Source organism: Sciurus vulgaris (assembly GCF_902686455.1).
Source record: "Sciurus vulgaris genome assembly, chromosome: 17".
Lineage (NCBI taxonomy): Eukaryota > Metazoa > Chordata > Mammalia > Rodentia > Sciuridae > Sciurus > Sciurus vulgaris.
Window position 1 is genome coordinate 46,088,567 of NC_136478.1, and position 22,720 is coordinate 46,111,286.

Below are 22,720 nucleotides of genomic sequence, written 5' to 3' on the forward strand. Positions count from 1 at the left end.
TAAAATAACTGAATTTAATCTTCCCAGTCACAGGTATAAGGAACTGCATCATTAATGCATAAAAGCCAACATTTCTATAGAGGTCATTATAGGTCAGAAACACTTCCCTATTTGTTGTTCATCTTCTTTCACACATCATAGCTCTAGAATATAGGTAATATGACTGCCCAAATCTTACAGATGAGATCATTCGTCATATTTAGCATCAAGGTCACACTGAACTCAATGGAGCACCACAGATGCAAATTCAAACAATGAACCTTAGGGTGCTTACTTCTCAATGTTGGCTCAGTTAGTGAATTAAAAATATTAGGTCTGATAATATACCTGAAAAGAGACAGGACTGAAATAATATACCTATGTATACATCTGATTCATTGAGTTTCATTTCTTGAGAGGGTTGGACTTTCCTAATATGCAATCTTCCCACTCGAATTAATCAAAAATTAGTTTTAAATATGTACCTGATGTTTAATTATTGACTGGGGTTTCTTCCTTGAAGGTGTGAAGACAACAGTGTCACCTACACATAGACACCGGTGACTCGCCTGGATCCTCTTCTGGTCAGATGCTGTGAAAATCTTTGCAGGAAAACCATCTCAAGGCAAAGCCAACCAATTTCTAATGAATATTTAATTGTATTTTTTTAAATGATAAACTCTTCTTTATTGAAAAACATTCAGGTGGGAAGTAGAGAAATAATTGTTAGGCAAGCTTATATGGCACATGATTACCATTAAGTTCCACTAATTTCTGAATTTATGCTTTCTGTCCAGAGCATTGTATTTATGCAGCAGTAGTAGGAAGCACTGATTTTTAAATTTTCCTCATTTAGGTCCATTCTCTTGATAATGCAGTGTAACATCAGGAGCATTTTAGCTGTAGTCATTTTCTACCATTTGAGTATTGATGTTCTAGTGTTCAGAAATCAAGTCTAAATCTAGGAAATTTAGACTGATTATTTGTGATATACAAAACTCACGTGTATAAATCCAGTAGTTGTACTTGGTTTTCATCTGTGTTTATGTTGAAATTTTCCATCATTCCTGGCTTGTCCCAAGCACAAAATCCTGAGCCAAGGGACACCAGGCTCAGGCTTAGAATAACATGGTTGTAGCAGTTTGCTTCTGCACACTGTTCAGGAGTCCACAGATTTACCTAAAGGCTCTTTTTTTTTTTCTCTTCTGTAACATCATTAAGTATTTCCTCACATATCTTAGCTGTAGTAGGTATAGTCTGTGGAGTCACAGTGTGTCCAAAACTTTGATAGTGACACATGGGTGAAGGTGGCATAGAAGAGGCAACAGAAATTGCATCTTGTGATGATGATGATAACAAGCTTGTGTGTTCATTTTGATCTTGATCCTCAGGAAAATTTTTTTCCTATGATGTCCCCTGACTGTCCGTTCAACATGTCTCACTTGTTCAGAAATATCATCTCTGATATCTGAAACATCCCACATGGCAAGAAAGGAATCAAAGCATGAGCCCTCTTCTGCTTCTTGGACATATGGTTTATAGGAGAATGTGTAGTGATGAGCAATAGCAGCAAGGAACATCTCAATACAGGTAATAAAGTCCTGGAGTCCTGTGGCCACAGCTTCTACTATTTGCCATTCCCATGTATGCTTTTCATAAATAACACCAACTTTTACCATCAAAGCAATAACTACTGCTTGCCAAAAAGAAACAAAAACCACCAGCTTTACACAAAGAAATTTGCCAACATGTTCTTCCTTTAGTTCTTCCTTTAGTACTTTATAGAACAGCAGGAGACAATACATAGCAAACAATTGCGACATATTATTTATTATAACCAAATAAGTCCAAGTATTTGAAAAGCTGAAGTTTCCTTCCTCATATATACCAAGCAGCTCACAATCAAAGCAACAATGGTGGTGAAGGACCTGACGACTGTGTACCGCAGTACACCCAGTTTGCACCTAAATAGCAATACTTCTCCCATAGGCCATGGTGGACAGCAACATAAAGGTGGAAAATGTTTCTGCTGATCTTTGGCTTCAAGGATTAATAACAGATTTGGATATCAGTTAGTTAGATGATTAGTAAGGAATCCCATAAAGTTGTAAATGATATAAGCTTCATAGCATTCTCTGCAGGTATCCACATATATTGCATTGCTGGGATATTTTAAAGCTATCCAACTATCTAAAGTGTTTATGGGTACCATCCAAAGAATTATTATTATTGGTTTTTGTAGTTCAGGTTGTGTATAATGGACTAGGTGTTGCAATATCACCCACAGCAATATAGGTGTAGTCAACAGCAAAATGATTTCGGCAGTAAACCAAGCCTTGGTGTGTATTTCAACCTTGCTTTCAGGGAAATGATGAATTCTTGCGAAACCGTGTTCTTCTAAGCAGCTACATTAACATATTCTAACTATTTTCTCCACCCGGTCCCACTTCCACTTCCTGTAATTCCCACACGCATAGGGGAACCACAACGACTATGGACACCAGATAGATGACCACAGCTAAAGGTCGAATCCACTGTCTCCAGTTCCTCCAGGTACACGTGCAAGGCATGTTTTCGCATAAATCAGATCCATGCAGCGAGGAAAAAAGCTCAAAGGAGATTGTAATACAGAGCCCTGTTCTGTGGTTGTTTTGTCAACTCGCATACTACGGAGAAAGAGCTGCTTAGGCGACTTTACCAACAGCTCCAGCTGCCCCCTCCGTCGTCCTGTGCTTTCTGCTGCTCTTGATGCAACTGCGGCTGCTGAGGGTGTTACCATGGAGCAGTGCGGGCAGCATCCTTTCTTCCCCACCCCTCATCTACCTGGTTCTGCCGCGAAGGAAACACCGGGCTGAGCCGCTGCCCTCACCTGGGGATCGCAGAGCTCCGCCTGCACCATGGCCTGGAGTAGAGCGGTGCTGACCAGGACTGCCCTCTAGGGCCCCTGCACACACTGGTTCTGCCTGCTCCTTCTTTCCTTTGAGGATCCAGCTTCCTCCCTCTTGCGCTCCCAAGCGTCTCTTCGCTCCACTCGGTTGGTAGACAGGGGCCCAGGATTTCCTCACCCTCTTGCATGGGACTTGCCCCACCCACCCGGCGGAACCCAAGGCCAAAGCCTAATTGTACTTTTGAGAGCAATCCTTCATGTAACCTTGGTTACATGTCAAGAACCGCAGTCCTGTGGTGTATCATGAGAGAAAGATTTATTTCTATTTAAGGAGGAAAATTTAGTAGCTGATAACTGATCAATTATCCCAGTGCTCCATGTTGTCCTGGAGCACAAGGAGAGGCAGGCACATGTGGGATACATTATATGTTCAGGTTGTTAGTATAAAAGTGATTTTTGGGATCATTCCTTCCTGAACCCCAAGGCAATATTATTACAAGCTACTAATTCCTTTCTCATACTTTCTATTTCCCGTTCCCTTTTCTTTGAAATATTCTAACCAGATGATATCTATACAAAATGCACAGCCCAGTGGAGGTGCTGGATCTTGACTGTTATCTCAGGTATGATGGTCACTGGGAAAGTGCAAGTCCAGTTTTCCTAAAAGAGGGATTGCCTAGGCAACTTAGTCACACCCTGTCTTAAATGTAAATAGGCAAATGGAAGAGGTGATGGCTCTCAGAATCTTTGATCTCAGACACAATATTAACTTGCAGAAAACGTTAAATCTTCATGCAATTTTTAAATTTCTGGTAGTTATATTTGCCACAATTCTTCTCAAGATTCATTAGTGTGATTATTTGCTCAAAGTCATATCCATTAAAATCACATTCATTCACATGAACTCCAAATCCTTCTACCCTGGTTTTGATCCTTTCAATGAAATGCCTAATGAGGTTACCAATTCTTCTGTGACATTTGAGCAAAAGATGGGAGAGCTACAATATTCAGAGTGGAAGGGACTGGAATCTAGCATATTGGGTTTGATGGACTCAGATGTTCCAGGCTCCTATAAAAGAATGCACTTTGTTTCCATTCCCAGGGCGATTTTCTGGGTACTGGGCAATGGGGGTTTTCATTAGTGGCTTCCCTGGCATTCTGTGTGGACTGCAGATACTGGCTGATGTAACAGAAATGTGGAATGACCACACCATGATGTCACAGTTCCCATGGCAATCAGAGAAGCTTGCCATGGTCCATGTGGGTTTCCATGAGTGACTTCCTGGACATCCTGGGTAAGCTGAATATACTGCCTGATGTAACATAAAGACTGAACGACAGCACCATAGTAGCCAGAAACCTTTCAGTCCTAACCACTTCATTAAAAGATTCAAGGCAAGCACTGGCAGAGCTGTGATTGTGAGAAGGAAGACGAAGGAAGAGAGTTGTGGGGGGGCCTCCTGTTATCAAGAAAGGCAAGTCCAATATTGTCCCCAAGGAAAAGGAGAGCCATGTGTGTTAGGTGCAGCCCACAAGAACTTTAAACATCCAGCTCCCACCAGGACAAGGAACCCGCTGAAGATTGACAGCATGATCTATACTCCAGGCATGCAAGGTGATATTGTCCTCATTTGGCCACACAAGGCATCATGACCACATGGCAACCCTGATCCAGCTGCAGGTAATTAGCACCCAGTAGGTCTAGTAGGCTGGTAAGAGATGGAGGGGTCCAAAGGGCACATGGGTCAAACAGCATATAACCATCCACAGCAGCATTGCCCTCCATAATCATATTTTTCCAAGTGAATTCTATTCACTTGATTTAACAAAGGAGAAAATTTTGAGTAACTGGAAGGTTGGTGTTAACTGCAGAATCTCTGTAAGGTAGGTGACTGGATCCTCTTCTGGTTGGATTCTGTAAAAAGCTTTGCAGGAAAACCATCCCAAAGCAAAGCCAAATAAATTGAAAATAATTTTAAATTGCACTTTTGATAACAATCCTGCAAGTAAAGTTGAATGCATGACAAGACCCAAAGTCATGAAGTGCATGATGGAGATAGATTTATCAAGATTTAAAAGGGAAAACCTTGTAGCTGAACACTGACTGGACAATTATCCCAGTGATCCATGGTGTCCTGGAGCACAAGGAGAGGCAGGCACATGTGGGAGGAAACATTATATTCTCAGTTCATTAGTATAAAAGTAATTTTTTGAATCATTCCCACCTGAACCTCAAGATACTTCAAGTGCAATCAACTCATTCCTTCACATTCTTCCTATGTCCCCTGCCCTTTACTTTGAAACATTCTAACCAGATGATATCTGGACAAAATGCTCAGCCCAGTGGAGGTGCTGGACATTGCCTGCTATCTCAGGAATGGGGAGGTTGAGCAAGGTGGTTCACAAGGGCTAGTACAGTTTTCCTAAAAGAGGGAATGGGTGAACGATTAATCAGACCCTGTCTGCAAATATGAATAGACAAAGAGAAGTAGTGATGGCTCTTGGGATCTATGATTCCAGGCACAGTATTTGCTGACAGAAAAAGATAAATTCTCATGCAATTTTTAAACTTCTGGTTGTTATGTTTGCAGCAATTTCTCTCAAGTTTTATTAGTGTGATTATTTCCAGAAAAGTATATCTATTCAAATGTTATTCATGCAATCCATTCAAAATACTTCTACACTGGATTTGATCCTTTCAAAAAATGCCTAACTAGGATACTCATGCTTCTGTGACAATAGACCAAATGATAAGAAAGCTACATATTCAGAGTGGGATGGTGTACCATCCAGCATGTTGGGTTTGAAAGGCTCAGAGGTTCCATGCTCCAGTAAAAGAATGCCTTTTGTGTCTCTTTTCAGGAGGGGTTTTGGGCCTTGGGCATCTTTGGTCTACATGAGTGACTTCTCTGAAATCCTTGCTGCACTGACAATGCCACCTGATGCAACAAGAGGCTAAATGAACACATGACAATGCCAGGGTTCCCTTGGCAACCAGAGACCCTTAAGTCCTGACTGATTCAAAGACTGAAGACAATCATCAGCACAACTGTGATTGTGAGAGGTTAGATGAAGGGAGTGATTTACAGTGGCATGCTCTTATCAAGAAATTCTATTTTAACATCCTCTCCCAGGTGAAGAAGAGCCAGGGTGTGTTGGGGTGCAGCTCCATGAGCCTTTGTCCATCCATTTCCATCCAGTACAAGGGAACTTGCCGAAGACTGATATCCCGCTATATACTCCAGGACTGCAAGGTGAGGTTGTCCTGGTTTGACCTCACAAGGAATCATGACCACATGGACACACTGATCCAATTGGAGGCAAGTAGGCCCCACCAGGTCTAGAGGACAGAAGAGAGATGGAGGGGTACAGAAGGGCAAGTGGGTCAGTCAGAATATCACCTTCTCCATCAGCATTGCCCTCTGAAACTACTCCTCCAGCTCTGCTGTCACCCAGGATGTGGCCGAGTAAGCACACTGACCTAGGGCCATACCAACCACAGGGAATGATAGCAGTTGACAGTTCAATGCATGGGAGCATTCGCTGCTCCTCATTGTGTTAGGTGATGATTGAATTGAAGAAAATGATACCAACTCTGGTGGGATGCCCTGCTATCCTGGAATGTCCAAAGAGGAGAGAGCTGGAACCTGGGAAGTTTGAATTCTAAGTGCAGGTGGGTGGCTGCTGTGAGTCCTAATGTTGAAAGGAGGGAATCAATCATTCATCTTGTGGGTTGGAGTCCAGGGAAAGAGCTAGCAAGCCAGGAGAGGTGTCCTAGGCTCTCTCCACCTGCAAAGACCAATCTCCTTTTCTTCTGCCTTACAACATGGTTGCACTCAGATATTCTCCTGTTAGGAATTTTCTAGGGGCCCTTCAACTCACCTTTAGATGTAGAAATAACTGGCCAATCTGTCTTCAAATAAAGTTTCAACCACTTGACCTGCCTACTGCCTGTCTGGCACAAGGCCTTTGTGACAATGCAGTCTTTTCACAGTCTCTGGAGGATGCAAACTAGAGTCCAGTGTAACAGACGCTGGCACAAAAATGCTCCAAAAAAGCGAAATTGGTGGATGACAAAAGTTCCTAATGATGGTGTGTTGAGCACATTTCAAAGTGGCATAACACAATTTTTGAACACACATCACACAGAGAGGATGGGAACACATGTTCAAACCTGAACATTTAAAAAGGAAAGAGTAAAGGATAGTTTTAGAGCACTCAATGCAGAAGATGTTGGAGATGAAAACTAATTTTAATGAAGAGACACTAAATAAAATTGCCATGTTTAAAGATCTCCCAAAAAATATGCAGAGCATTTATTCAGCTTCACAATACTATACAAATACAGGAATGAGTAAGTGTGAGATCATTCTTCAAGCAACAGTAATTACTGACAATAGTTCAACTTTCAAGGGACAGCAATGCCCTTGCATATTACTGGTTCAATTTTTTGATTGCATGGGGCAGCTGATTACACATAAGTGGCTTTTGCTATTCAGGCATATGGCCTATGAGGAAAAGCTTTCCTTACAGCAGAGCACCTACACCAAAGCACTTCAATTTAAACACGTACAAAATTCACAATGCAGCAGAGAATGAAAGCTCTCCAAATAAACAGTGCAACACATCATCAGAAATTTATACAAAAGCATTTCTGCTGTAATACAAAATAGAAGAACCAATATGGACAAAATCTAAATTTTATATAAAGAATATTTAAAAAATAAAGTTGTGATAGACCTACTGAGGAGGAAAAGCAGATACTATTACATTTCCAAAATTCAATATTATTTTTATTTCTAGTAATTGCTTAAACAACCACAAATATGCCACATAACTACTATCTCTGATCTAATTCTTTCAATGTCAGTTCTCCAAATATGGGTTCTTCTGTCATATCTTACCCTACAAAGAACAAATAATTCCCAGAACTATGGTAAAGATGAGGAAACCACATTCTTCACCCAATTCTACACAATAACTCCTCAGAACATCCATCAAAATTAACAATTCCTATAAAAATGCTTCATTAACATTGAGACTGTACCTCAAATGATACAGGTAAACCAGGTTTTTTTTTAATTTTTAATTTTAATTAAAAATCATAAATTTACATAGGGCAATGTTGTTTGATTCATTTTGTTATTTTTTCCCTTCCCCCCTCCCCTCTCACCCCTCTTTTCCCTCTATACATTCCTTTCTTCCTCATTCTTACCACCCTCCTTATCCCTAACCCTAAACCTAACCCTAACCCTAACACTAACCCCTCTTACCCCCCATCCCCGTATGTCCTCATCCACTTATCAGCGAGATCATTCGTCCTTTAGTTTTTTGAGATTGGCTTATCTCACTTAGCATGATACCCTCCAATTTCATCCATTTGCCTGTGAATGCCATAATTTTGTCATTCCTCATGGCGGAGTAATATTCCATTGTATATATATGCCACAGTTTCTTTATCCATTCATCAACTGAAGGGCATCTAGGTTGGTTCCACAATCTGGCTATAGTGAATTGAGCAGCTATGAACATTGATGTGGCTGTATCTCTGTAGTATGCTGATTTTAAGTCCTTTGGGATAGGCCAAGGAGTGGGATAGCTGGGTCAAATGGTGGTTCCATTCCAAGCTTTCTGAGGAATCTCCATACTGCTTTCCAGAGTGGCTGCACTAGTTTGCAACCCCACCAGCAATGTATGAGTGTACCTTTTTCCCCACATCCTCGCCAACACCTATTGTTGCTTATGTTCTTGATAATCGCCATTCTAATTGGGGTGAGATGAAATCTTAGGGTAGTTTTGATTTGCATTTCTCTTATTACTAGAGATGCTGAACATTTTTTCATATATCTGTTGATTGCTTGTACATCTTCTTCTGTGAAGTGTCTGTTCATTTCCTTAGCCCATTTGTTGATTGGATTATTTGTATTCTTGGTGTAGAGTTTTTTGAGTTCTTTATAGATTCGGGGTATTAGCGCTCTATCTGAAGTATGATTGGCAAAGATATTCTCCCACTCTGTAGGCTCTCTCTTCACATTACTGATTGTTTCCTTTGCTGAGAGAAAGCTTTTTAGTTTGAATCTATCCCAGTTGTTGATTCTTGCTTTTATTTCTTGGGCTATGGGAGTCCTGTTAAGGAAGTCTGCTCCTAAGCCAACAAGTTGAAGGTTTGGGCCTACTTTTTCTTCTATAAGATGCAGGGTCTCTGGTCTGATTCCGAGTTCCTTGATCCATTTTGACTTTAGTTTTGTGCAGGGTGAGAGATAAGGGTTTAATTTCATTCTGTTGCATATGGTTTTCCAGTTTTCCCAGCACCATTTGTTGAAGAGGCTATCTTTTCCCCATTGCATATTTTTGGCCCCTTTGTCTAGTATGAGAAAATTGTATTTATTTGGGTTTGTGTCCGTGTCCTCTATTCTGTGCCATTGATCTACCTTTCTATTTTGGTATCAATACCATGCCGTTTTTGTTACTATTGCTTTGTAATAGAGTTGAAAATCTGGTATTGCGATACCACCTGCTTCGCTCTTTCTACTGAGGATTGCTTTAGCTATTCTGGGTTTCTTATTCTTCCAGATGAATTTCATAATTGCTTGCTCTATTTCTGTAAGGTACATCATTGGGATTTTAATAGGAATTGCATTGAATCTATATAGCACTTTTGGTAGTATGGCCATTTTGACAATATTAATTCTTCCTATCCATGAACATGGGAGATCTTTCCACCTTCTAAGGTTTTCTTTAATTTCTTTCTTTTGTGTTCTGTAGTTCTCATTGTAGAGGTCTTTCACCTCTTTTGTGAGATTGATTCCCAAGTATTTTATTTATTTTTTTGATGCTATTGTGAATGGGGTAGTTTTTCTAATTTCTCTTTCTGAAGATTCATCACTTATGTATAAAAATGCATTGGATTTATGGGCATTGATCTTGTAACCTGCTACTTTACTGAATTCACTTATGAGTTCTAAGAGTTTTCTGGTGGAATTTCCAGGTTCCTCTAAATATATAATCATGTCATCAGCGAACAGGGATAGTTTGAGTTCCTCTTTTCCAATTCGTATCCCTTTAATTTCTTTGGTTTGTCTAATTGCTCTGGCTAGAGTCTCAAGAACAATGTTGAATAGAAGTGGTGAAAGAGGGCATCCCTGCCTTGTTCCAGTTTTTAGGGGGAATGCTTTCAGTTTTTCACCATTTAGAATGATATTGGACATGGGCTTAGCATAGATGGCCTTCACAATGTTAAGGAATGATCCCACTACCCCAATTTTTTCTAGTGTTTTGAGCATGAAGGGATGCTGTATTTTATCAAATGCTTTTTCTGCATCTATTGAAATAATCATGTGATTCTTAACTTTTAGTCTGTTGATATGGTGAATGACATTTATTGATTTCCGGATGTTGAACCAACCTTGCATCCCTGGGATAAAACCCACTTGATCATGATGCACTATCTTTTTAATATATTTTTGTATGCGATTTGCTAAAATTTTGTTGAGAATTTTTGCGTCGATGTTCATTAAGGATATTGGTCTGAAATTTTCTTTCCTCGATGTATCTCTGTCTGGTTTAGGTATCAGTGTGATATTGCCTTCATAGAATGAGTTTGGGAGGGTTCCTTCCTCTTCTATTTTATGGAATACTTTGAGAAGTATTGGAATGAGCTCTTCTTTAAAGGTTTTGTAGAACTCGGCTGAGAACCCATCTGGTCCCAGACTTTTCTTTGTTGGTAGGCTTTTGATGACCTCTTCTATTTCATTGCTTGAAATTGATTTATTTAAGTTGTGTATGTCTTCCTCATTCAGTTTAGGTAATTCATATGTCTCTAGAAACTTGTTGATGTCTTCAAGGTTTTCTGTTTTGTTGGAGTATAGATTTTCAAAATAGCTTCTAATTATGTTTTGTATTTCACTCGTGTCTGTTGTGATATTTCCTTGTTCATTCCGAATTTTAGTAATTTGAGTTTTCTCCCTTTTTCTCTTTGTTAGCGTGGCTAAGGGTTTATCAATTTTGTTTATTTTTTCAAAGAACCAACTATTTATTTTGTTAATTTTTCCGATTGTTTCTTTTGTTTCAATTTTATTGATTTCAGCTCTGATTTTAACTATTTCCTGTCTTCTACTACTTTTGGTGTTGGTCTGCTCTTCTTTTTCTAGGGCTTTGAGCTGTAGTGTTAAGTTGTTTATTTGTTGATTTCTACTTCTTTTGTTGAATGCGCCCCATGAAATAAATCTTCCTCTCAGTACTGCTTTCATAGTGTCCCAGAGATTTTGATATGATGTGTCTTTGTTCTCATTTACTTCTAAGAATTTTTTAATTTCCCTCCTGATGCCTTCTGTTATCCATTCATCGTATAATAGTGTATTATTTAATCTCCAAGTATTGGAGAAGTTTCTGGTTTTTTCCGTCATTTATTTCTAATTTCAGTCCATTAGAGTACAAGGTAGTATCTCTATCTTCTTGTATTTGCTAACAGTAGCTTTGTGGCATAAAATATGGTCTATTTTAGAGAAGGATTCATGTGCTGCTGAGAAGAAAGTGTATTCGTTCTTTGTTGGATGGTATATTCTATATAAGTCGGTTAAGTCTAAATTGTTGATTGTGTTATTGAGATCTATGGTTTCTTTATTCAATTTTTGTTTGGACAATCTATCCAGCGGTGAGAGAGGTGTGTTAAAATTGCCTAGTATTATTGTGTTGTGGTCTATTTGATTTCTGGAATTGAGAAGGATTTGTTTGACGTACATGGATGAACCAATGTTCAGGGCATAGATATTTATGATTGTTAGGCCTTGCTGATTTATGCTTCCCTTAAGCACTATGTAATGTCCTTCTTTATCCCTTCTGACTAGTTTTGGCTTGAAGTCCACATTATCTGAAATGAGGATGGATACTCCAGCTTTTTTGCTGTGTTCGTGTGCTTGGTATGTTTTTTCCCATCCTTTCACCTTTAGTCTATGGGTATCTCTTTCTATGAGATGGGTCTGTTGCAGGCAGCATATTGTTGGATTTTTCTTTTTAATCCAATATGCCAGTCTATATCTTTTGATTGATGAGTTCAGGCCATTAACATTCAGGGTTATTATTGTGATATGATTTGTATTCCTAGTCATTGGACTCATTTTTGTTTTTTGACATGATTTGCTTTCTCCTTTATTTGGCTATTCCTTTAGGCTTGTTCCTCCCGTTGCTGATTTACATTGTTGTTTTTCATCTCTTCCTCATGGAATATTTTGCTGAGAATGTTCTGTAATGCCTGCTTTCTTTTAGTAAATTCCTTTAGCTTTTGTTTATTGTGGAAGGATTTTATCTCATCGTCAAATCTGAAAGTAAGTTTTGCTGGGTATAAAATTCTTGGTTGGCATCCATTTTCTTTCAGGGCTTGGTAAATGTTGTTCCAGGCCCTTCTAGCTTTTAGGGTCTGGACTGAAAAATCTGCTGATATTCTTATTGGTTTTCCCCTGAATGTAATCTGATTCTTTTCTCTCGTGGCCTTTAAAATTCTGTCTTTATTTTGAATGTTAGGTATTTTCATAATAATGTGCCTTGGTGTAGGTCTGTTGTAATTTTGCATATTTGGAGTCCTATAAGCCTCTTGTACTTGGTTTTCCATTTCGTTCTTGAGATTTGGGAAATTTTCTGCTATTATTTCATTGAATAGATTGTTCATTCCTTTGGTTTGTTTCTCTAAGCCTTCCTCAATCCCAATTACTCTTAAATTTGGCCTCTTCATGATATCCCATAATTCTTGTAGATTCTGTTCATGATTTCTTACCATCTTCTCTGTTTGGTCAACCTTGTTTTCAAGATTAAATATTTTGTCTTCAATATCTGAAGTTCTGTCTTCCAGGTGATCTATCCTATTGTTTATGCTTTCTGTGGCATTTTTAACTTGGTTTATTGTTTCCTTCATTTCAAGGATTTCCGTTTGGTTTTTTTTCAGTATCTCTAACTCTTTATTGAAATGCTCTTTTGCTTCCATTATTTGCTCTCTTAACTGTTGATTAGTGTGTTCATTTAATGCCTGCATTTGTTCTTTCATCTCCTCGTTTGCTTCTCTGATTGTTTTAATTATGTACATCCTGAACTCCCTTTCGGACATTTCTTCTGCTGTGCTGTCATTGGGTTTTATTGATATAGTATCTAGGTTTGTTTGGGACATTTTCTTCCCTTGTTTTCTCATATTGGTCAGATGTCTATGGGACTCTGTGATATTGTAGATTTCCTCTATTGGCTTATAGTGACCCTGTAGATTTCCAGTGTATCACCTACCAGCCTTCAGTAGCCAGAAGTCTTGGATTAATTTGATAATGCAGTGCTTCCGAAGAATGCTGCCCCTAGCCTGCTACTGGTTCCAGGGAGAGAGACCTGGAGAGGTCTCTTGTTGCACAGCCCTGGTTCCAGAGGCTGGTTGTAGGTTGGAGGTCTCCACTGGCTTGGGGACTTGTGGCTGGCTCTGTGTAGACAGGCTCTCACTGGGTGATTTGCCCCGAGAAGCTAGCCTAGAGAGGCGCTTCCCACTGGAGGGGGGCTGGGCTGCTTGGGGAAGTCCCTGGCGCCCTGTGCTGGTCACTGAAGCAATCTGCGGGTGGGCTCAAGCTGGCAGTGGGGCGGGCTGGAGCTGGCAGTGGGGCGGGCTGGAGCTGGCCGCGCTTCTTCTGTGCAGAAGGGCTCTCACTGGGGGGCCTGTTCCAAGAGGCTGGAGGATCTGTCCCTGTGGGCAGAGCCCACCGCCAGACTGCACGGAGCTGCCTGGGGGAGACGCTATCTGCCCTGTCCCACTCTAATAAGCCACTCGAATCTGGGCCTGCCGCCCAGCTGAGCTTTGCTGGGTGGGGGAGACTCACCCCGTGGTTCTATTTTAGTCCGAGACTCTCAATGCCTCCCCTTCTTGGATCCTGGGTTGTGGGGCAACTGGAGATGCAGTCACCCTCTAGTCCACCATCTTGGATCGCCCCGTGGAAAAAGCCTGCAGCTGGAGGTGGACGATGCTGCCTGGAGAGGTCTCTGGCTGCCCAGCCCTGGTCCCAGAAGCCGCTTGTGTATCGGATGTCTCTGCTGGCTTGGGGACCCGTGGTTGGCTCTGCATCAGAAGGCTCTCACTGGGCGGTCTGCCCCGGGAAGCTAGCCTAGAGAGGCGCTCTAAACCAGGTTTTAAGTGCACCTAGTTCCTTGTGAATGAGAGCAGCAGAAGCTGAAATATGTGTTCAGCCCCAATTAATATAATTCTTTAATAAAATAATATCTATCTCAATGCAAAGAACAATAGACTGAGTTGATGCAGGGCCAAGGGCAGCTCTCTTTTGTCTTTCCAGTTGACATTAAGGTTAACTTGGAAAATGCCTAGTTGTAGAAGTTCACTTCATTTGCAAGGAGTTTTGGTGTGTGTCACAAAAGACTACTACATGGAAATGACTACTGGTGTTGACATTTTGAATTTCATGACATTAAAGCGTGGTGATGATTTTCTTTTCCAAGAACTTGCTGATTAAATAACTGCATCAGCATGTTCATGAGAATAATATAACATCAATTTCTGAGAATTGTCTCTTCTACAAAAATACGTATTAGGAACTCCAGGTCAGTGGGGAAGTACTGTTGATTGCCACAGCAACTACATACTGAATACCCATTTTAAAATGAGCTTCCATTTAAAACTGGTAATTTTCCAACCATGTTCAATTCAGAGAGGAGAAAATGTTGAGAAACTGGTGGGTTGATGTTATCTGCAGAGGCTCTATAAAGTAGGGGGCTAGATTCTCTTCTGGTCTGACTCTGTGAAAAGCTTTGCAGGGAAATCATCCTAAGGCAAAGACAAGCAGTTTGTAATGAATTTTTAATTGCACTTTTGTGAAAAATCCTGCAAGTAACCTTCGTTGTATGTCAAATCCCACAGTCCTGGGGTATCATGAGAGATACATTTATCCATATTTAAGGATGAAAAAATTTGAAGCTTAACATTGACTGCACAATTATTCCAGTGTTCCACAGTGGCATGGGACATGAGGAGAGGCAGGAACATGTGGGAAACAGTATATGCTCAGGTTATTCGTACAGAAGAGATTTTTGTGATCATTCACATCTGAGCCCCAAGATATTATTATTACTATCTACTTGTTCCTTTCTTACTCTACTTTATCACTGCCTATTTCTTCAAAACATTAAAATTAGCAGATATATGGGCAAAATGCACTGCCCCGTGATGGTACTGGATTTTTCCTGGTATCTCAGGAATGGGGGGGAGGTGCTGAGGAAAGTGGTTCTAAAGCATAAAGCAAATTTCCCTAAATTAGGGAATGCCTAAGCAATTTAGCCAGACATTTTCTGTAAATATAATTAGACAAAGGGAAGAGGTGATAGCTCTGGGTGTCTGAAATCCCAAGCATAATATGCTCTGGCAGAAAAGAAAATTAAATTCTCAAGCAATTTTCAAACTTCTGGTAGTTATGTTTGCAGCAATTTCCTCTCAAGATTCATTCATGTGATTGTTTGCAGAAAGTCATATCCATTCAACTCCCATTATTTCACTTCCATTCAAAATTCTTATGTCCCAGTTTTGATCTTTCTCAAAGAAATACTTAACTTGGTGAACAGTCTTTCTGTGACAATAGAGCAAAAGACAATAGATGGGGGAGCTACAATATTCATAGTAGAAGGAGCTGGCATCTGGCATGTTGGGTTTGATGGGCTCAGAGGTTCCAGGCTCCTGTAAAATAATGCCCTTTTTTCTCTTTCCAGGGATATTTTCTGTGCACTGGGCAATGGGATTTTCATGAGTGGTTTCTCTGACATCGTGACTGCACAGCAGATACCAGTTGAGGTAATTTGTGATATTTGAATGACCACACAATGATGTCACAGTTCCCATGGCAAGCAGATCCAGGTTATTTGTACAGAAGAGATTTTTGTGATCATTCACATCTGAACCCCAGATCCTGTCTGTTTCAGAACAAGATTCAAGACAAGAACCAGCACAGTGATTTTGAAAGGGAAGATTAAGGGAGCTAGTCACAGTGACCTACAGTTCTCATGAATTGCTATTCTAACACTGTTGCCCAGAACAAGAGGAGCCAGGGTGTGCTGGGGTGCCACCACTTGGGGCTTTGCCTTTCCAGCTCCATCCATGACAAGGGAACCCACTGAAGACTAACATCCTGCAGTATACTGCAGAACATCATGGTGCTGCTGTCCTTGTTTGGCCTCACCAGGAATCATGACCACATGGGCACCCTGATCCAGCTGCAGGCAATTAGCCCCCACCATGTCTAGAGGACAGGGGAGAAACAGAGGGATACAGAAGGGTGAGTGGGTCAGCCAGCTTATCACCAACTCTTGCGGCATTGTCCTCCAAACCTGCTCCTCAAGCTCTGTTCTCACCTGAGATGTGTCGGAGTCAGGACATTGGCCTACAGTCCTACCAGCCTCAGGGAATACTGGCTGTTGACAGTTCCATGCTTGGGAGCATTCAGTACTTCTCATTGTGTTAGGTGATGATTGAATTTGAAAAAAAATTACACCAATTGTAGTGGGATGCCCCATTTCTGAAATGGTCAAACAAAATAGTGCTGGAACCTGGAATCTTTGACATCTAATTGGACATGGGTGGCTGCTGTGATCTGTAATGTGGAGAGGAAGGAGTCAATCACTCAGCATGTGGTATGGGTTCCAGAGAGTATAAGCAAGCCAACAGAGGTGTTCTCCACTCAAATCATTGCCAGGCCCACTGCCTTTGCTGCTGTCTTACAAATAGGCTGCACTAAGAAATTCTCTAAGTAGGAGTATTCAAGGACCCCTTTAACTCTCTTTTAGATGTAGAAATGTCTAGTCAAACTGTCTTCACATAATGGATCATAAGCATAACCTATCTATGGCCTGTCTAGAAAAAGGCACTTTGTGATAATGCTAGGCATTCTTTTGACAGTCCCTGAAGGATGTAGACTACAGTCCAGTGTCACAGACACTGGAAAAATGATAGTACGAAAAACTGAAATGGGGAAAACAAAAGTGCCTAATAATGGCGTGATGAGCCCATATTAAAATGACATAAACACTTTTGAACATGAATTTTAAATAGTAAATAGAAGAGTGATAGACATACTGAAGAAGAAAAGCAGATATTACTGCTTTACCAAAATTTCATATACTTCTTTTCTAGTAATTTCTTACATCCACCAAAAACATGCCACATACTAATGTCTCTGATTTCATCCTTCCAATGTCAGTTTTTTCAAATAGGGGTTCTTTTGTCATTCCTTACCCTACAATGAAAAGACAATTTCAAGAATCCAGATAAACATGAGCACACCAGATCCTTCACCCTATTCTACAGAGCACTTCTTCATCACACCCACAAATTTTACAATTCCTATAAAATGCTTCATTAATATTGAGAATGCACCTCAAATTATAAATGGAAACCCAGTTTAAAATCCATCTCTTGAATGATATCAGCAGAAGTTAAAATATGTATTCAGCCCCAAATCATACAATTCTTTAATAAAATAATACCTGTTCCAATGCAAAGCACAAACAACTGAACAAAGGAAGTCCAAGGACAGCTTTCATTTGTACTCAGTTCTTGGTTATCCAGTTGATATTTAGGTTGTCTTGGAAAAAGCCCAACTGTAGAAATCACTGAATTTACAGGGAGTCCGTGTGTGTGCCCCAAAAGGTTACTACCTCAAAAAGACTACTGCAGTTGACATTCTGAATTTTATGGTATTAAAACTTGAGGATTGTTGTCATTTTCAAGTACTTGCTGAAAAAATACCTCCATCAGCATGTTCATAAGAATGATATAACCTATAAATTTCTGAGAGTTGTCTCACCTAGAAGAATTGGTTCTCTTGGGAAATTCAGGACAATGGGAAGCACTGCCGACTGCCAACACAGCTCCATGTTAAAAATGCTGTTTAGAATGAGCTTGCACTTAGAACTGGTACTTTTATAACCATGTTCTCTTCACTTGACTTAAGAGAGGAGAATATGTTGAGAAATTGGAGGGTTTGCATTATTGCAGAAGCTCTTTTAGGTAGGTGGCTGGATCCTCTTTTGGTTAGACTTTGTGAAAAGTTTTGTAGAAAAGCCATCCCAAGGCAAAGTCAACCAATTTCTAACATCGTTTTAATTGCACTTTTGTGAAAAATTCAGCAAGTAACCTCAGTTTCATGTAAAGACCCACAGTCCTGTGGTGTATCATGAGAGGAACATTTATCCCTATTTAAGTAGGAAAAAGTTTGTAGCTGAACACTGAGCATAACCCTGTGCTCCATGGTGTCCTGGGGCACAAGGAAAGGTAGGAACATGTGGGAAATATTATCTTCTCAGGTTTTTAGAGATTTGGGGATCATTCACAACTGAAGCACAAAGCATTATGATTGTAATCTATCACTCATTTCTTACTCTTCCTATTTCCCCTGCCCTTTTCTTTGAAATATTATAATCAGCAGATATCTGGGCAAAATCCACAGCCCAGTGGAGGTGCTGGATATTGCCTTTAATCTCTGTAAGTGGGAGGCTGAGGATGCTGGTTCTCAATGGCAAAGCCAGCTTCCCTGAATTAGGGAATGCCTAAGCAATTAGCCAGACTCTGTAAATATAATCAGAGAAATGGAAGAGGTGATGACCCTCAGGGTCTATGATCCCAGGCACAATATTTGTTGGAAAAAAATAAAAATTAAAATTTCAGGCCATTTTCAAACATCCAGTAGTTATGTTGTCAGCAATTCCCCTCAAGATTCATTAGCCTAATTATTTGCAGAATGCCAAATCCATTCAACTCTCATTTATTTCCTTCCATTCACAATTCTTCTAACCTTGTTTTAATTCTTCAAAAAGAAATACCTAATTAGGGTAGCATTGTTTCTGTGACTTTATAGCAAATGATGTGAGATCTACAATAATAATAATGGGGTTCAACATGCTGTGTTTAACAGGCTCAGAGGTTCAAGGCTCTTGTAAAATAATGCACTTTGTTTCTCTTCTCAGATATGTTCTGGCACTTGGGCAATGTGGATTTCCATGGGTGACTTCCCTGACATCCTGGCTGTGCTGCAGATACAGCCTGATATTACAGAAAGGGGGAATGACAACAGGATGTCCTCATGGTTCCCATGGTAATCAGAGACTCTTCAGGTCCTGGCCACTTCAGACCAAGATTCAAGACAAGAGCTGGCACAGCTTGATTGTGAGAGGGAAGACAAAGGCAGCAAGTCCTGGGTTCCTGCTCATTTCAAGAAATGAGATTCTAACATGGGCTGCCAGGAGAAGAGGAGCCAGAGTGTGTTGGAGCGGGACCTCATGGGTATTGACCATCCAGCTCCATCCAGGACAAGGGAACCCACAGACCACTGACAGCCTGCAGTATACTCCAGTACCACAAGGTGGCGATCTTAGTATGGCCGCGCCAGGCATCCTGACCTCATGGCCACCCTGATCCAGCTGCAGGCAATTAGCCCCCACCAGATATAGAGGACAGGGGAGAGATGGAGGGGTATGGAAGATCTAGTGGGTGAGCCAGCTTATGACCATCCCCCACGGCATTGCCCTCCGAACCTGCTCGGAGGAGGGCTTTGTTCTCACCCGGGATGTTACCGAGTCAGCACAATGACCAAAGGCCCTACCAGTCACATGGAATGATGACTGTTCACAGCTCAAGGCAGGGGAGCAATAAGTGCTTCTCTTTGGTTTAGGTGATGATTGAATAGGTAAACATCACACCAACTCTGGTGTGATGCCCCTCCTTTTCTGGAATGCCCAAACAAGAGAGAGCTGAAACCTGGGAAGTTTGAATTCTAAGTGGAGGTGGGTGGCTGCTGTGATCCATAATGTCAAGAGGGATGTCAGCATATCGGATGGAATCCAGGAGAGAGCTAGCAAACCAAGACAGGTGTTCTGTGCTCACTCCACCTACCAGCCCCACCTCCATTACTGCTCCCATACCACAGGGCTGCACTCAGAAATTCTCTTGGTAGGAGTTTCCAAGGGGCCCTTCAACTCACCTTTAGATAAAGAAAATCTGGTCAATCTGTCTTCACATAAGGATTCATCTACTTTACTTGTCTACTGCATGCTGACACAAGGCCCTTTCCCAAGGGTTCTTTTACCAGCCTCTGGAAGATGCAAACTACAGGTCAGTGTCACAGACCCTGGCACAATTATGCTCCAAAAAAGTGAAATTGGTGGATGACACAATTTCCTGATGATGGTGTATGAGCAGATTTCAAAGTGGTGGAATACAATTTTTGAATATACATCACACTGAAAGAGAGGGATGGTAAACAAGTTCAAAACTGAATATTCTAAAAGGAAGTAGTAAAGGATAGTTTTGGGGTACACAATGCAGAAGTGTGTTGGAGATGAAAAACAACTTCAGTGAATAGACACTAAATAAAATTGTTATTGTTACTAGTCTTCCAAAAATACCAAGGAAACTTCTTCATCTTCACAACACTATACAAATAATACAAGAAGAAATTGTGAAATCATTCTTCAAGCAACATAATTATTGACAATTGTTCAACTTGCAAGTGTGAGCAATGCTCTTGCAAATTCCTGGCTCAATCCTGTTGATTACATGGGACAGTTGATTACACATATGCTGACCTTGCTTTTCAGGCACATGACCTATCAAGAAAGGTTTTCCTTACAACAGAGCATCTACACCTAAGCAAGTAAATTTAAACAAGTATAAATTTGTAAATGCCACAGAGAATAGAGGCTGTCCAAATAAACAGTGCACCACAACATCAGAAATTTAAATAAAAGTGTCTCTGCTAAAATAATAAATTGAAGACCCCAAATGGTCAAAACCTGAATTTCATAAACAGAAAATTTTAGAAAGTATCTAAAGATGTGATAGGACATACAGAGGAGGAAAAGTGGATAGTAAAGCATTAACTAAATTCAAAATCCATTTTATTGTAGTAATTACTTATATTCACCACAAACATGCCACATACCCAATGTCTCTGACTTCATTCTTTTAATGTCAGTTTTTCAAATAGGGGTTCTTGTCTCATTTCTTATCCTATAAAAAAAAAAAAACAAGCAATTTCAAGAATCGAGAAAAATGAGCACAGTACATTCTTCACCCTATTCTTTGAAGAATCTCTTTAGAACATTCATCAAATTTGACAGTTCATATAAAATGCTTCATTAAAATTGAAACTGTACCTCCAATTATACAGGTAAACTCAGTTTTAGAGGCTCCTAGTCCAGTAGATGATATCAGAAAAACCTAAGGTGTGCATTCAGCCACATTTCATACAATTCTTTAATAATATAATATCTATCCCAATGCAAAGCACATCAGATTGAGTAAATTCAGGGCCAATGGCAGCTTTCAATTGCCTTCACCTTCTTGTTTCTCAGTTGACATTTAGGTTGACTTGGAAAATGCCCAGCTGTAGAAAACCACGTCATTGGCAAGGGGTCTGGGTGTGTGCCACAAAAGTCTAACCTTAAAAAGACTACTGCAGTTAAAATTTTGAATTTCATGCCATTAAAACCTGGCGATGATTCTCTTCACAAACTTGCTTATTAAGTAACCCCATCAGCATGTCCATGAGAATGCTTTAACCTATCAATTCCTGAGCGTTGCCTCACCTACAGAAATACCTTGTACGGCCATACTACCCTGAATGCACCTGATCTCGTCTGATCTCAGGAATAGCTTCTCTTAGGAATTCTGGAAGACTGGGAAGCACTGCTGACTGCCACCACAGCTCCATGCTGAAAACCATGTTTACAATGAACTTTCACTTAGAACTGGTACTTTTACAACAGTATTCTCTTCACTTGACTTGAGAGTGGAGACTATGTTGAGAAATAGGAGGGTTTGCATTATTTGCACAGGCTCTGTAAGATAGGTCACTGGATCCTCTTCTGGTCAGATTCTTTGAAAAGCTTTGCAGGAAAACCATCCCAAGGCAAAGCCAACCGATTTCTAACAAATTTTTAATTGCATTTTTTGAGAGAAATCCTGCAAGTAACCTTGGTTTCATGTCAAAACCAACAGTCCTATGGTGTATCATGAGAGAAACATTTATCCCTATTTAAGTAGGAAAAAGTTTGTAGCTGAACACTGAGCATAATATTAACCATGCTCCATGGTGTCCTGGGGCACAAGGAAAGGCTTGCACATGTGGGAAACATTATATTCTTAGTTGGTTAATGTAAAAGGGATTTGGGGGATCATTCACACCTGAACCGCAATGCATTATGTTTACAATCTATTCATTCCTTTTCACACTTCCTATTCCCCCTGCCCTTTTCTTTGAAACATTATAATTAGCAGATATCTGGGCAAAATCCATAGCCCAGTAGAGGTGTTGGATCTTGCCTTTTTTCTCATGTATGCGTGGGCTGAGGAAGGTGGTTCTCAATGTCAAAGCCAGTTTTCCTAAATTTGGAAATACTTAAGAAACTTAGACAGTCCCTCTTGGTAAATAGAAGTAGGAAAACTGAAGAGATGATGAGTCTTGGGGTCTGTAATCACAGGCACAATATTTTCTGGCAAAAAATAAATTCTCAAGCAATTTTCAAACTTCTGGTACTTAGGTTTGCACTTCCTTTCAAGATTCATTAGAGTGATTATTTGCAGAAAGTCAAATACATTCAACTCTCATTCATTCACTTCCATTCAAAATCCCTCTAACCTTGTTTTGATCCTTCTGAAAGAAATACCTTAACAGGTTACCAGGGCTCCTGTGACAATAGAGCATAAGATTTGAGAGCTACAATAACCATAGAAGAAGGGACTGGCATTCAGCATGCTGGGTTTGACTTGCTGAGAGTTTCCAGGCTCCAGTAAAATAATGCATTTTGTTTCTCTTCCCAAGTATGTTCTGGGCCTTGGGA

General features: G+C 40.3%; 1 long non-coding RNA gene and 1 pseudogene across 2 annotated transcripts; one reads left to right on the forward strand and one right to left on the reverse strand.

Annotated features, from left to right (window-relative positions):
* Nucleotides 1-1,119: 1,119 nt before the first annotated feature.
* Nucleotides 1,120-2,549, reverse strand: LOC306647678 (transmembrane protein 184C-like; annotated as a pseudogene). The gene is made up of 2 exons: nucleotides 2,427-2,549; nucleotides 1,120-2,332 (listed from the first exon to the last, which is right to left on the reverse strand). The product of its transcript is annotated as a transmembrane protein 184C-like (transcript).
* Nucleotides 2,550-5,915: 3,366 nt separating this feature from the next.
* On the forward strand, nucleotides 5,916-19,414 carry LOC306649205. Its single transcript, XR_013760608.1, has 3 exons — nucleotides 5,916-6,539; nucleotides 15,599-15,680; nucleotides 18,848-19,414. It is a non-coding gene; the product is annotated as an uncharacterized lncRNA (long non-coding RNA).
* Nucleotides 19,415-22,720: the final 3,306 nt, after the last annotated feature.